The following is a 13,357-nucleotide window of genomic DNA, read 5'->3' on the forward strand; positions in this document are numbered from 1 at the left end:
TTAATTAAGAAGTAATTTGTTTTGAAATTAATCTAAATTTTAATTAAATTATTAAAATCATTGATTGGTTTCTCTTTCAAATTAACTAAAAAATTTCAAAACTAACTTTAAAATTTAAAAAAAGCATTAGCGGTTGGTCTTTTGGGAAGAGAGAAAGAGAGACTACGCTGGACGTGCATATACATATATGTATATATAATATAAAGTTTCGCAAAATTATGAACTAAGCTAAAAGTCAGCATATATTTTAGATTTTTAAAATGGTTTGGCTATAACAGGAGAGAACAATGGGCTCTTGTATACCCTGCCGGCACTCCTTATATAAAAAATACGATATGATATGAGCCAAGAAATTTTCTTTGGTATAGTAATAAGGTTGAGTTTTCACTACTTTCGATATGATATCGTGTCCAAATTGCAAGCGGATTTCAACTCTGTGGCATTTTACACTAGCGACGCCATTTTCCTGGAATCGAATATCGATTGTTACAGTTTCAACAAACTTTCTATATCCTTAGAACAAACTATATTATAAATTTCGTAGGCTTAAGTAAAAAAAACTACTTTTGGACTACAGATATAGCTAGTTATTCAATKATGAGAAAAGTCTTCTGTCTCAATATAAAAACGTATATTAACYTATTTTTACATGTGACAGGGGGTTCAAAAACTTGGTTGTGTACATATATCCTTGTAAGTCTTAAGAAACGTTTAAGATTTGTATTTTAATATTATAAGTCATTTTGGGTATTGCTTTGCTGATAAAACACACTTTTCCTCTGAGTGTAGCTGCTACAGTGCAACTTTTATGTTTAACAACAAACCAGCTGAGTGGTAAATATAGAAATATGTAAGCGCATGTACGCGGAAGCGCACACACACCGTCGCACAAGTGTATGTGCTTGTACTTGCGCGCAGTCGGCCGCACAAAAACAAGGAAGCAATTTAATAGTCAACAAAGTCAAAAGTTTTCAAATTTCAGATTTTCACTTCACTTAAGCGTTTGCCATTCATTTTTCATAGACACGAGCGATGAGTTTTGGAAAATTTTATCAAACTACTTACTTACTCACGCGCTAACACACGTACTTACTTAGCCGTAGACGCCGTGCAGATTGTGCTACCTCCGCACCGCTGCCACGCGCATTACGAACTCATTACSTAGCGCGCAACGCTGCGCTTGCGTCGACGCGCGCCAACTTAATGGTACTTAAAGCTTGCTTCTTTGCAGTTTCACTGGTTTTTAGCCACAGCAAGGCCGGGCGCAGTTGCCACYGCCGCAGCTAGTGAGTGGGTGAAGGTGGTTGTGTGCAGCACAAACGCATTCAAACAACTAAGGAATCAACTAACAACAACAATGACAGCGATATTTGCAAAAAGCGAAAAGCAGCAGCAGCAAGAGCAGCAATAAGTTCAGCGAAGCACAATAATAACAGTAACAAGTAGAGTAAACATCAAGCGCATAAGTTCAGCGCGTACTGTAGTGGCTGTCTCTTATACACATCTAGATGTGTATAAGAGACAGAGCAGCAGCAGCAAGAGCAGCAATAAGTTCAGCGAAGCACAATAATAACAGTAACAAGTAGAGTAAACATCAAGCGCATAAGTTCAGCGCGTACTGTAGTGGTGCATTAAGCCGCGCGCTGAGTGGCAGACGGTGGCGGCAAGACGCCTTTGTAAGCGGCAAAGTAAAAGAAAATCTGCACTTTGTTGAGGCGCCGCAACCGTTGACGCCGCCACCTTATTGTTTGCGTCATTAAAACTGTTTACAGTTCGGAACTTGTATGTGCGCGCTGCGCGGTGGAGGGACAGTCGTAGMCATTTGCGCGCGCATTGCATGAGTTTAGGGGCGAGTAGACTTAATCTGCAGCATGTGCTGCCCCTGCTTTTATTTATGCAACGCTTTTGCTGTAACAGCTCATGTTTTTTCTTTGCAGCGGCGTGGCGCAAAAGTGCAAAGCGACTAGTTGGGCAGCAATGGCAACAACAACAACTACCTTTGCACTTAACTGTCAGTACGATTCCTTTACTTCAATTGCTTAAACAACTAAATCCATTTTCTTGCGTGCTAACTTTTCATTCGCCTCTGTCTGCATAAACATGTGCTCGGTGTTGTGTGTGTGTGGATGTGTGACGCTGTGTACATTGGCGGCGGATGTTCATTGATTTTAATGCGTTTCCTTTGCACTATTCTGTGCAATTTCCGTAAAGCAAAGAATTGCTTTTTGAAGTTTCGCTTTTTCATTTGTTTACTCAAATGGAAAATATGTTAATGACGTCATTTTTGAAATTGTTGAAAGTGTACAAAAATGGAATGGAATGGCCGAATATGACGTGAAATTTGGAAAGTGAAGTTTTGTTGCGCTTGCCATGCGTTTTGGCTCTTGGCTTTGTTATAAGAGCAGAAGTTTTTCAAATTTTCGGCCGACTTTTGCAAGGTGAAGTCTAACCTAAAAGGCCTACACTACTACACTACTGTTATCGAAGCGTTCTAAATACCCAAATTTGAATACACCATAAAGTATATATTGGGTAGGTCACTAATTAATTCCTTTTTTAATGCTATTTAAGTAAGTTTATTATTGTGGTGTAAAATATTTTCTTAAATAATATTTTGAGCAAATTTCTTTTGCAAACTTTCGAGATATTTATTCTGCGCTCTTAAAATTGTTGCTTAATTGAGGTTTTGCTCTGCGACCAAGTGTCTATTGTGATCTATTATGCACTCATTCATATCATATATGTCAGTCCTGGCAGTCAAAAACTACTTCAAATGGTTTTTTTCGAACTGATTTGAAACGAAGATCATCGCATCTAAAAAAAATTTACAGAGGCCTGAACAAAGCATAAATCAAAGTCGCCAAATTTAAGGAATGAGCTGGATGTTGTAGCACATTGCATCACATTAGGCTGCTAAAGCTTCTGGTGGGTCATCAAACTTGTATTAGGACTCGGGTTATCCTGATAAAACACTACACCTTGTCTATTGATCTATTCGGAACTCTTCTGTTTATATGCATCAGACGATCCCTTTGAAATTCCATCAAAAAGACATCAAACCCTTTTTTGGTGACTATCGGTCTTCGAAGTGGATTGCGCTGCTTTATCCGTAAATCTTCAACAAAATCCTTCTCTTAAGGCCAACTCATCAGGCGAAGCCATTGTCCACTCCTCCACACCTTATAATAGGACGGAAATAATGAGGGAATTTGGTCTTTGTTTATCGGGAGAGGACTTTACTTCGCAATTGTCTACTCAGTCCGAAGTGGCACCTGTTGGCAAAAGAGAGTCTGTGTTAGATTTGAAGGTCGATATTGTTGTTTATGCTGGTTACGATGTGAACAGTGACGTGAGAGTCAAGCAGCGAATGCGATGAATGTCCATTTGATGACAGGAGATATTTCGTCTTGGCCTCGTTCACAACCAGACCCACACGCCTCGCTTCCTGATTCAATCTGGAGAGAGCAGAACTAAAGGCGCGGTTGTTACGGCCAATAATATCAATATCATCGGCGTACGTCCGCTTACACAGCCGTATTAGCATTGCAGCGAAACCAAGGTCAGACATAGAGGCAGTTCCTTTTCGTGCTGTGGGAGACGCCTTTAAAATCCACAAAGAGATGGTGTGTGTCAATATTTCCTTCACGGCTCTCTTCTAAGATTTGGCGCATGGTGGAAATCTGGTCGACATCCAGGTCCAAATCCACACTGATAAAGTCCAATAAGTTTGTTGACGATATACTTCAGTATTTCACACATTACGCTCGATATGTCCATATGTGACCCCCTTCTTGTAGCTTGGACAGACTAGAAATAGGTCCCAATCGTCGGACTTGCTTAAATCTGGCCATATGTGAGCATTCACCTTGTTAGTCCTTTGCCGCCGTAGCTCAATCAGTAAACCACCGGCCTCCGCCCTTTTGTTGCTCTTCAGGCGGGTAATTGCTATTCGAACCATTTGCGATCACCACTTTGGGTCCTACAAGAGTATGCTAAGGTTTTGAAACCTTTCGTTAGTCACCGCATCTTTTAGTAGAATTTTCGAGCAATGTCGGCCAGCCTCTGAAGCACTCATGCATTTCCGGCTCCTTCTTAGTTGTCTGCATATGCGTCTTGCTTTGCCCTTACATTCTTGGTATCTATCTAACACCGCTTGTGTCTTGATCGATCGACATTTTTTTACAAACAAGCCTTAGTATATCAGCTCTTTATTTTTTTTTTTTGGAAGATATCTGCACGATATTTGGTAAGCATTATTCTGCAAGGCAGGTCTACAATCTCCGTTAATAACGTTCAGATAGGACTAATACAGTACATAGCTGTCATACAAACTGACCGTTCAAAATCAAGTGCTTGTAAGTGCTTTTTTTTATTTTGAAGATAATTAAAACTGCGTTTCTAGTTAACGTTTCTCTTAATTTATTTTTTATTTCATATTCCACAGATTTATTTCCATGTTTTTTCCAATCTTAATCCATCAAAGCGTTATTAAGTTCATAYAAAATTATATTTGCTGCATTTTTTCAAACTATAAAAACCAAAGTATTTATTAATTAATTTAGCCATAACTTGCTTAGTAAAAATATGAATTTTTTTGCAAGCCATAATGCATTTAAAAACTGAAATTAATTTCCTAGCGCAAAGCATTAATTAAGCAATTTTTCCGCACATCCAGCTTTTTCAGCACATAATAAATAACTCATGCGGCAGAAAAGCGTTTGTTAGTTTGCACTTCAAGCGTCAACTAAATATGAAATATTTGCACGAAATTTATTAGCTTTATATGCAATATAAGCAATGTTGCTTATGAAAATATAATAATAGAAATTCGCGCAAATTCAGCGAATCAACATCGCGCTGGATTACTGTAWTTTTTATGCAAATACAAAAAGTGCCAAAGCAATAGTTTAATTCTTTCAATATTTTCACAATTTCAGTTTGACTAAATACGCTGACGTGTTTATTTGCCATTGGCGCTTTGATATTCATAAAAAATGTGTGTGTGTTGGAAACAAATACACTTTTAATCAATTTTATTTTGCGCTAAAAACTGAGAAACGCTGCAAAAGGACAGCAAAAAAATAGCAAATATTTATTGGCATTATTTATGGTTGCAATTGCATGCGCTGCTTTTAGTTTTAGCGTTTATGCAGATTTTGATTATAAAAATGCAAATGCTGAGCTGGCGGAAAAATACTAATAAATTCGCAATTTTTTCGCAAAATTTCACATCTTTTCACGAATTTTTTCTATATTTCTAGCAATAAATTCTAAAAACTGTCGGTAATCATAGCGTAGCGCATTTACTTAGCAATAATAATAATCGGTGTTGTAAGCGCTTTTCAATGTGTTTTGTTGCAAGCACTTTAAGRTATTTCATTTGCCACATAAAATCCTACAGTTGCTGCACACGAGAGCAAGTTTCGCGAATAAGGKGGTATTCTAGTTTAGAAATTTCAAGAAAATCGGTAATCGAATTTACGTTATTGGATAGCTTAGATATTCAAAAATAGTTCTCTTAAAGRATTTTTCACAATTCAATTCATTGTTGAAGCTATAGCCGCTTCGATGTCGTAGCAGCTGTACCGGTTTGAGCTGTGGACGAAATTTAATACGCCTACTGTGGTGGGCAAAAAATAGTAAGACTTTTTATTTAAATTTTGAGGAAAGCCCTTTCAATGATATATCGACATCTGTGTCAAATTTCAGATCAAAATAACCAGTAGTGTTTAGTATACGCTTGTCTTTCTAAAGTGSATAAAGCGTATCTTTGATTTTAATGATCAGTGAAGTTATTGAACCAAGCAGTGYCATTAAATTTTGTATGCAGAATCAAATTTCTGGTGGCGAGACGTTCAGAATGCTGCAAAAAGCCAAAAGTTTRGCAAAGGGCTCACCGAAAAAACCACGTCAAAGCAGGTAAAAAGTCAAGGTTCTGTTGGTAGTTTTCTTCGAATATCCAGGTATGGTGGACTCCGAACTCCTTCCTGTGAGCCAAATTGTCAACAAAGAATATTATTTTCTTGCCTTTGCGGTAACCGCATGACTACATCACATGTCGTTATGAAAGTCGTGACAGCACTGGCCAGGCACGGCGCCCGGTAACCTCTTGACTTTTAAATCACATCACATCTACTTTATAGAGTCAGCTTGTCRTAAGGTCACCTCTGGATTTCTAAGTCACATCACATTCCAACTTGAGAGTTACTTAAATACTACCCAGCCACTGTGCCTGCGTTTCTGTTATGAAGCTAGCTGGAAAATGAGCTTCCCGTGAGGGCACCTCATAACTTTCACATATCACATGTTGCTCATGTAGCGTCACTTAAGCATTGGCCGGGCATAGTGCTTGCGTTTCTTTTATATAGCCAGCTGGCGGGCAGTTTTCCAAGATGTCACCGCTTGATTTTGATATCACATCACATTGCAGCATTGCAGTTGGCAGCCASCTTACGGTGAGGTCACCTCTTGTTATGATTCGACAACTTTTGGTTTTTGCACATCGTGTTACCTCTATTCAGCAACCTCAACCGACCGCTTCGACGAATCCGTTTTGAGTCAATTGAGGACATTATACTTGAGCCGCTAAGCGCATTGAAAACATCGACTTTAACAACTGTTTCGAGGATTGGAAAAAACGTTGACACTAGTGTATTGTCGCCAAAGGGGATTACATTGAGGGGGACAACATATATTTTGGAGAACATATTAAGAACTTTAAAGTTATGAACAAATATGAAACATGAAATATGGTATTAAAAACAAATATTTTATTAAAAAAAATTTTAATTAAAAAATAAAATATTTGCTTTTGACTAATTTTATGTAGTCTTCAAATATAAATACACAAATGATAAAAATTGATAGTAAATGCTTGAAATRCTATTTTTATTTTTATMAATTTTCGGCAAAAACTCGAAATTCGGGGCTCTAGATTAGAATACACCCTTAAGTATGCACTTGAGAGCAATAGACGTGGCAAAACTGCAGCAATTGGCGCTTATAAGCAGCTTTACCACTTCACAGCCTGCTACACGTACTCAATATAAGTATTCGGGTGGGTCAAATGAGATAAAAAAAAAAATGAAACTGTAAGCTGGAAGATGTTCCGAATACAATTAAGCGTTCATACTTGAAAATATTTTCTTAGTGGAGTCCAAGAAACTACGAAGCTAAAAAATATCTTCGGCGAAAATTTCTGTTACAATCAAGAGGACATACTTGCAGAAATTTTCTCAGGGGGCCTTAGACACCACAAGCTAAAAAATTATTTCGGAGGWCCTTCCATTTACAATGAAAAAAATTATTAATTTCCTTTAACCACCCTAATGCACATATGTATATATATTGGCATATAATCCGACACTTGTGCACAAATCGCATAATCACACTTTTAATGCAACAATAAACCAATCGAATGAAATTATTGGGCGCCTTGCCAAACTGTCGGCGTGTAAAAGGCGACGCGCGCTGACACATACACTTCAACTCTGCGCTGGCAACTTTGCATTTTCTTACACTCCGCCAGTTTGTTTAATGCAATTCGCCCTTTTGTGCCGTTGAGCACAAATTTCACATACAAGCCAAGTGACTTCCGGCGTCTGCACWTACGCATGCACGCATACGTACGACGGCTTGAAAGTGCTGCAGCCAATAACCGCAAAATGTTACCAATTTGCCGCACACAAACTACTTWACCGCACGTTGCAGCAGCGCGCCGTTTGCCTGCCGCCTAAAACCGCCACAAATCGTGCTCCATCGCAAGTCTAGTGTCGTCGCCAGCGGCGCGTCGGCCGCAACGCTTACAAGCGCTACAAATCTGCATTGACACTGCGGCAAGGCAGCGCGACAGCGCGACAGCCTTCTGACGCTCAGCGTCGCGTTGTGCGCTCGTAATTTYGGCATTGCCGAAATTTCGGTTAACTTCGCAAGTTTTTGGTATTTTCAATAACTTTTGTCTGCTACTCACTTTTTGTTCCCTTGTTGTTTTTTTTTTTTTTGGTGACTTCTTAGCTAACTAACTGCGGCTGGTGCTCGTTTGTAGGCGCTTTAGCGCATTGCTTGGTTTATAAAATTGACATTTTCGGCACAGCCGTCGGAAGTGCGCGCACACACACGACGTCACTCATCCATAAACACGTAGTGCCGTGTCCTTGCTTGYGTGTGCGCGTGCTGGAGTGTTTGTGCGGTTAAGTGGTTTTTCGCAAAGTTATTTATGCTCGCATTTCCCAATTGCCAGCGAATATTGGAAAAATTATTTAAATATTGAGTGCGCTGCTTGTGGCTGCGGCTTTTCGTGCTATTGTCGAGTTTGCATATTTCATATAACTACCTAAATAGTTATTTAACTTAGAAGTTGGTGTGTTTGTATGCATTTCCGTGCATACATGTGCCTTAGCATTTCCCATTAGGCAAGTTYGTTGTAGTTGCCAATCTTTTGTGTGCAAAACGTGCGTACAGGAAATTTCACTTATGAGTTTAAAACCATATTTATGTCCGAAGCTGTGGTTGATTGTGTGTAAAAGCTTACAAAATTATGTTTGTGGAGTTGTCACTAAAGTAGATATTGATTTTTCAGATCATTTGGAAAACTTTTGATGAAAAAATTAAGCTTGCTATTTTCCATTGTACATCAGATTAGATAATGCTTGAGAGTAGAAAAAATCATAGTTGAATGAACCCCATTGAAAATGAAAGTTAGAAACCCAGTAACTAAAGTAAAAATTATTGAAGGCCTCGTGAGTTCGGGCAGAGGAAGATAAAGGGTGCGGTTGAAGTGTTGTAAAGTAAAAGGATATATCGATTTCGAAAAGTACGTGTTCTAAAAGAAAAAAACTTTAAATTAAAGTTCTAGGTAATGAAAATATGCACAAGTTTTGTATGAACAACTTCTTCACATAATCTCAAAAACTATGTAAAAAAATTAAATATGCAAGTTTTGGATATTTTTTATTTTCTACGAAAAAAAAAAGTTATTTTTTCACAAAATTTTGTGTAAACTTACTTTATTACGTCCCGAATACACTRTAACTGTTTAAGTGGTTAAATGGGTTTCCTCGGTTACAAAACAGCCTTTTAAAATTTTTTTTTTCGCATAGAAAAAATTTTTTATTTTTTTATTTGCAATCTATTTAAAAAAATAATAAGCAAATGAGATAACAATGAAAACAAAATTAAATATTTTTTTAGAATTTTTTATTGTTACAAACATACACTTAGGGGCTTTATATAGTCTCATAAAGTTTGAATTTATAACGATTCGAAAACAAAGCATTGAAAATTGTAATTGTGTAAACTCATTTTTTATGTAATCCAACAACATGTCTTTTAGACAAGTGTAAAAATTTATAATTTTACGACCTTACGATGCTTTATGACAGGTTTTGAAACCCTCAAGTATTAACRAAGAAGGTTTCGATTCGATTTTTGGCAACCCGTAAGCCCATGAAACATCCTATAGACATCCATAGACAAAAAAGTATTTTTTATAAAAAGTCAGTAAGCTTTGTGTTTGTTGAGAYCTCTACTTTCTGCTGGCATGAAAAATATATACACTACTGTAGTAAGTTTTCTCAGTAAGTACAAAAATATAAAAATATAATAATGACGTATCCATTACCTTTTAGACACCACTTCATTATTTATGAAAAGCACGAAAAACTATTATTTTGTTATTAAGCCTTCTTGTCCTTATCTATGAACTGTGCTGAAATTAGTCATTTTGTGCCTCGATATAAGCTCCAATTCGGCTGTGAAGCTCTGTCTTCGTTTTTTTTCGGTGCAGCCAGTTGATGTTAATCCCTTCTTCTGACTTTGAGATAACACTGACTGCGCTTTCCGGCTGATAAAACAGTCTTCATCTTCTTAAGAGAAGCTTCAGCCTGCTTTTTTGACAGTTTTTTGTCTCTATGTATTGCAATGAGTTCATGCATCGTCATGCAATGTTGCAAACAATTCCTCGGACTGAGCTTAAAAAAAAGCAAAGTCTGCTACGAATTACCGAATTACACCAAAAACTTATAAATGTCCTTAGCTGTACTCTGCAGCATCGAAAACTGACAAGCATTTGAAATTTCTTCTCTTTTCTATATAGAATCAATACAGTCTGAATATAGCTTTTACTCAGAGACTCTAAAAATTTCTCATAACTTCATCCGCTTTAAAAGAATTAATTCAGGCAGGCAAACAACTCAACGCATTTTAAGTGTCAACACATTGTAGCTGGTTATATTTGCGATATACTCCCCCTGCGGCATTCTGCCTTTTTTGGAACCCTAAAAAAAATACTTTATTTTTTTTCCTTTTTTATTTTTTTTATTTTTATATACTAAAAAGTGGACAGTTTGAGTTTCATTTAAATGCAAATTAATTTCTTTAAGTTTAAGCAGCCAATGCCGGCAGCAAGGGCAAAAGGAAATGAAAACAAGCTCAACAAAATTGCAATAAAAACAAAAAATAWCTGCTTAACCAAAAAGTCAGATAAGTAAATTTAATCATTACTGGCGTAGCGCTCACACGCGAACAAAAGCATAGAAAAAATGTCAAAGCGCTGATAAAAATGAAAAAATAAGGAAAAAGGCATAGAGAACAAAAACAAAAAAAAAAAAAATATTGTAAAAAAGAAAAAACAAAGAGAAACGTTAACTACGCTTGTACCGACGCTATAATACCCTTCACAAAAAAAAGGCATTCTTTAAAGAATTTGATTTTTTGGAACAGTTTGTATGGCGGCTATATGCTATAGTATTTCGATCTGCATAATTTCTTTAGATATTATAGGCCTGCTTGGTACAATAACATGTGCCAAATTTTATGAAGATACCTCGCCAAATACAAAAGTTTTCCATACAAGGACATGATACTGACCATCCACTTTGTATGGCAGCTATATGGTTTAATGGTCTTATCTCGGAAATTTTTTTAATTATCGTATGGTTGGTTTGGAAAATAATTTAGGCAAAAGTTCGTGTAGATATCTCTTCAATTAAAAAACTTTTCCATACAAGCTCTAGATTCCAATCCTTCAGTTTGTATGGAGACTATATGCTATAGTGATCCGATATCGACAAATTTGTAGCTCTTTGGGGAGAAAAGAAGGTGTACGCAATTTCAGAACGATATCTCAAAAACTGAGAGATTCATTGCAGTAGTTATTCACAGATGGACGGAGAGACCGACTCAGCCAGTCACGCTGATCATTTATGGCTACATTTTATATGGTCTCCAACTTCTCATACTGTACATTGCAGACATCGTGGCTTACTTATTCAGGGTATAAAAATGTTATCTAAAAGGGAGCTCAAGTAAGTCAAAAAAAAAAAAACAAAAAAAAGTGAGTAAAAATAAAACCAAAAAAAATTATAACATTTTAACAAAAAAAAAAAAACAAAAAAAAGTGAGTAAAAATAAAACCAAAAAAAATTATAACATTTTAACCCGCGTTCAACGCGCTTTAATACAATCTTTTATGCATATTTATCTACATAAATATCTGTAGCCCCCTTCACAATCCCCTTTAGTTTTGTTTTTCTATTTTGCTGCTACAGCCCCTGTCAAATTGCTTGAGCGCGCTTATCATTATCCACCTTTTTTCTGTGCGCTTTTGTTATTTTTAATTTTTATTTCCGTAGAAAAATACAAGGGTGTGCGCACCCTAAACTGCGGTGGCGTGTTGAAAAAGTTTTTCACTTTTCAAATAATTTTTTAATCCATTTTCGAAACTGCCAGCAAGAAGAGTAAAGCAGACTCGTGCATTAAGACAACTTAAGCCAAGCAGACCAACGTTTAAGTGAGATTAAAATGCGCAGCAACAATAAATTGTTGTTGGCGGCGCAGTGGAAATGTTAACAAAGTAGAGCTGCATGCGAGCACAGGTTAAAAGGSCATTGCATTGGAAACTCGCTCGTGYGAAAGTTCACAATACCGAATTCGCAATTCGCAGCTAGCGTTCGCAYTAACTTGACCGCTRTGCTGTTGCTGTTGTTGTGMTTTTGCACTGCTTCCGCTTTCCAATGCATTTAAATTTTATTTTAATTTCTTTTGCTTTTGTTTGTTCATTTYATTTGCGCAATTGCGTCATCTCCACCATTCGCCGGATATCATTATTGTATTTTTCCGCTTGGCCGCTGCGCCGCGTTATCCTTTCTATACAGTGACAGCCTTTGCTCTTTTATGGTGTTTTTTTTGAGCGATTCAACTAGCGGCGCTGAAGTAATGAGTGTAAGTAAATGAAGGTTATAGTTGAGCGCAAATGATGTTGTAATGAAGGATGCGAAAGTGAGTGTGCGGCGACAGGACGCATAGTTAATTCCTTAAGTTAGTGCTTGCGGCGGTCAATGGCGACAGGTGGATCATCGTCGGGTGGCCCGCCGCCCGGCACAGCACCATTTTCAAGCGCAACAACAACAGAATAGACGAAACCCAGCCGCACAGATAGCGAGCACCGAGCAAGCAGACGCCCCGGCGGCGGCTCAACAACAGCAGCGAAGTCTCACAAGCGATCCTCGCGAAAATGTAGTTCTTCTGTGTGTCCCCACACCGTGCTTGATAAAATCGTTTCTGAAAAATATAAGCATGTGGTATTAAGTTAGGTTAAAAAAAGGTTAAAGAGAGAATTTGCAGAACATATGAAACAAATAAGAAACAGATCGTCACCTAAAATGCAAAGCCACGTACCATCAAAAAAATCGAAATTGAGTTTTTAATTGCCTACGATTCACTAGATCATATTACATTTATGTGGCAATATATTTTCAGCTTTCGCTGTCAGATATAACCAATATATAACCATTTTATAACCAATACATAACCGCTATATAACCAATATATAAACATTTTATAACCACAACTTAAATTTTGTTTCAATATGAGTAGCTTATATTAAATAGGGTTTTCTTCGCCTGGAAATTTACGAAAAATAAAAATAATACGTTATTTTGCCYTTTAGGTGACGATAAATGAAATGAATTATATTGTSATAGAATTATTAAYTTTCTATTCTTCTATTTCTCTTCTATTAGACTGCAACACTTGTAACGATGCACGTTTACTGTTTTCAATTGGCTGAAAGCGGTTTCCCCGGAGCGATCGTCTGAGTGTACTGAATACCCAGAAGTCATTTGACGACAAAATCAGGTGAATGCAGTGCTTGCGGTACGACATTGGTTGAAATTTTGACGAAAACTCGCGGGGAATCATTGTAATATRAGACGTCACATTTTCATAGTGCAAAAACCAAGAGCTGTCCGTCCATAATTCCGGTATCTTTTTACAAATAACCTCACGCAAACAACGCAAAACRCTGAAATATTATTTCTTCTTTACAGGTCGGCGGGTAGTAAGGAATACGGAGTGCACC

The 13,357-nt window shown here is 37.2% G+C and overlaps 1 long non-coding RNA gene across 2 annotated transcripts in view; it reads left to right on the forward strand.

The window, feature by feature from the left end:
- LOC108968275 overlaps window positions 1-13,357 on the forward strand; it is a 179,188-nt gene extending 165,831 nt beyond the window's left edge. For both annotated transcript variants that reach the window (XR_001993326.1, XR_001993327.1), the window contains exons 3-4: window positions 13,020-13,259; window positions 13,326-13,357. This is a non-coding gene — a long non-coding RNA (uncharacterized LOC108968275). The remainder of the gene's footprint in view (window positions 1-13,019; window positions 13,260-13,325) is intronic.

The sequence above is a fragment of the Bactrocera latifrons genome, unplaced genomic scaffold (assembly GCF_001853355.1).
Source record: "Bactrocera latifrons isolate USDA-ARS-PBARC rearing strain unplaced genomic scaffold, ASM185335v1 scaffold_208, whole genome shotgun sequence".
Classification (NCBI taxonomy): Eukaryota; Metazoa; Arthropoda; class Insecta; order Diptera; family Tephritidae; genus Bactrocera; species Bactrocera latifrons.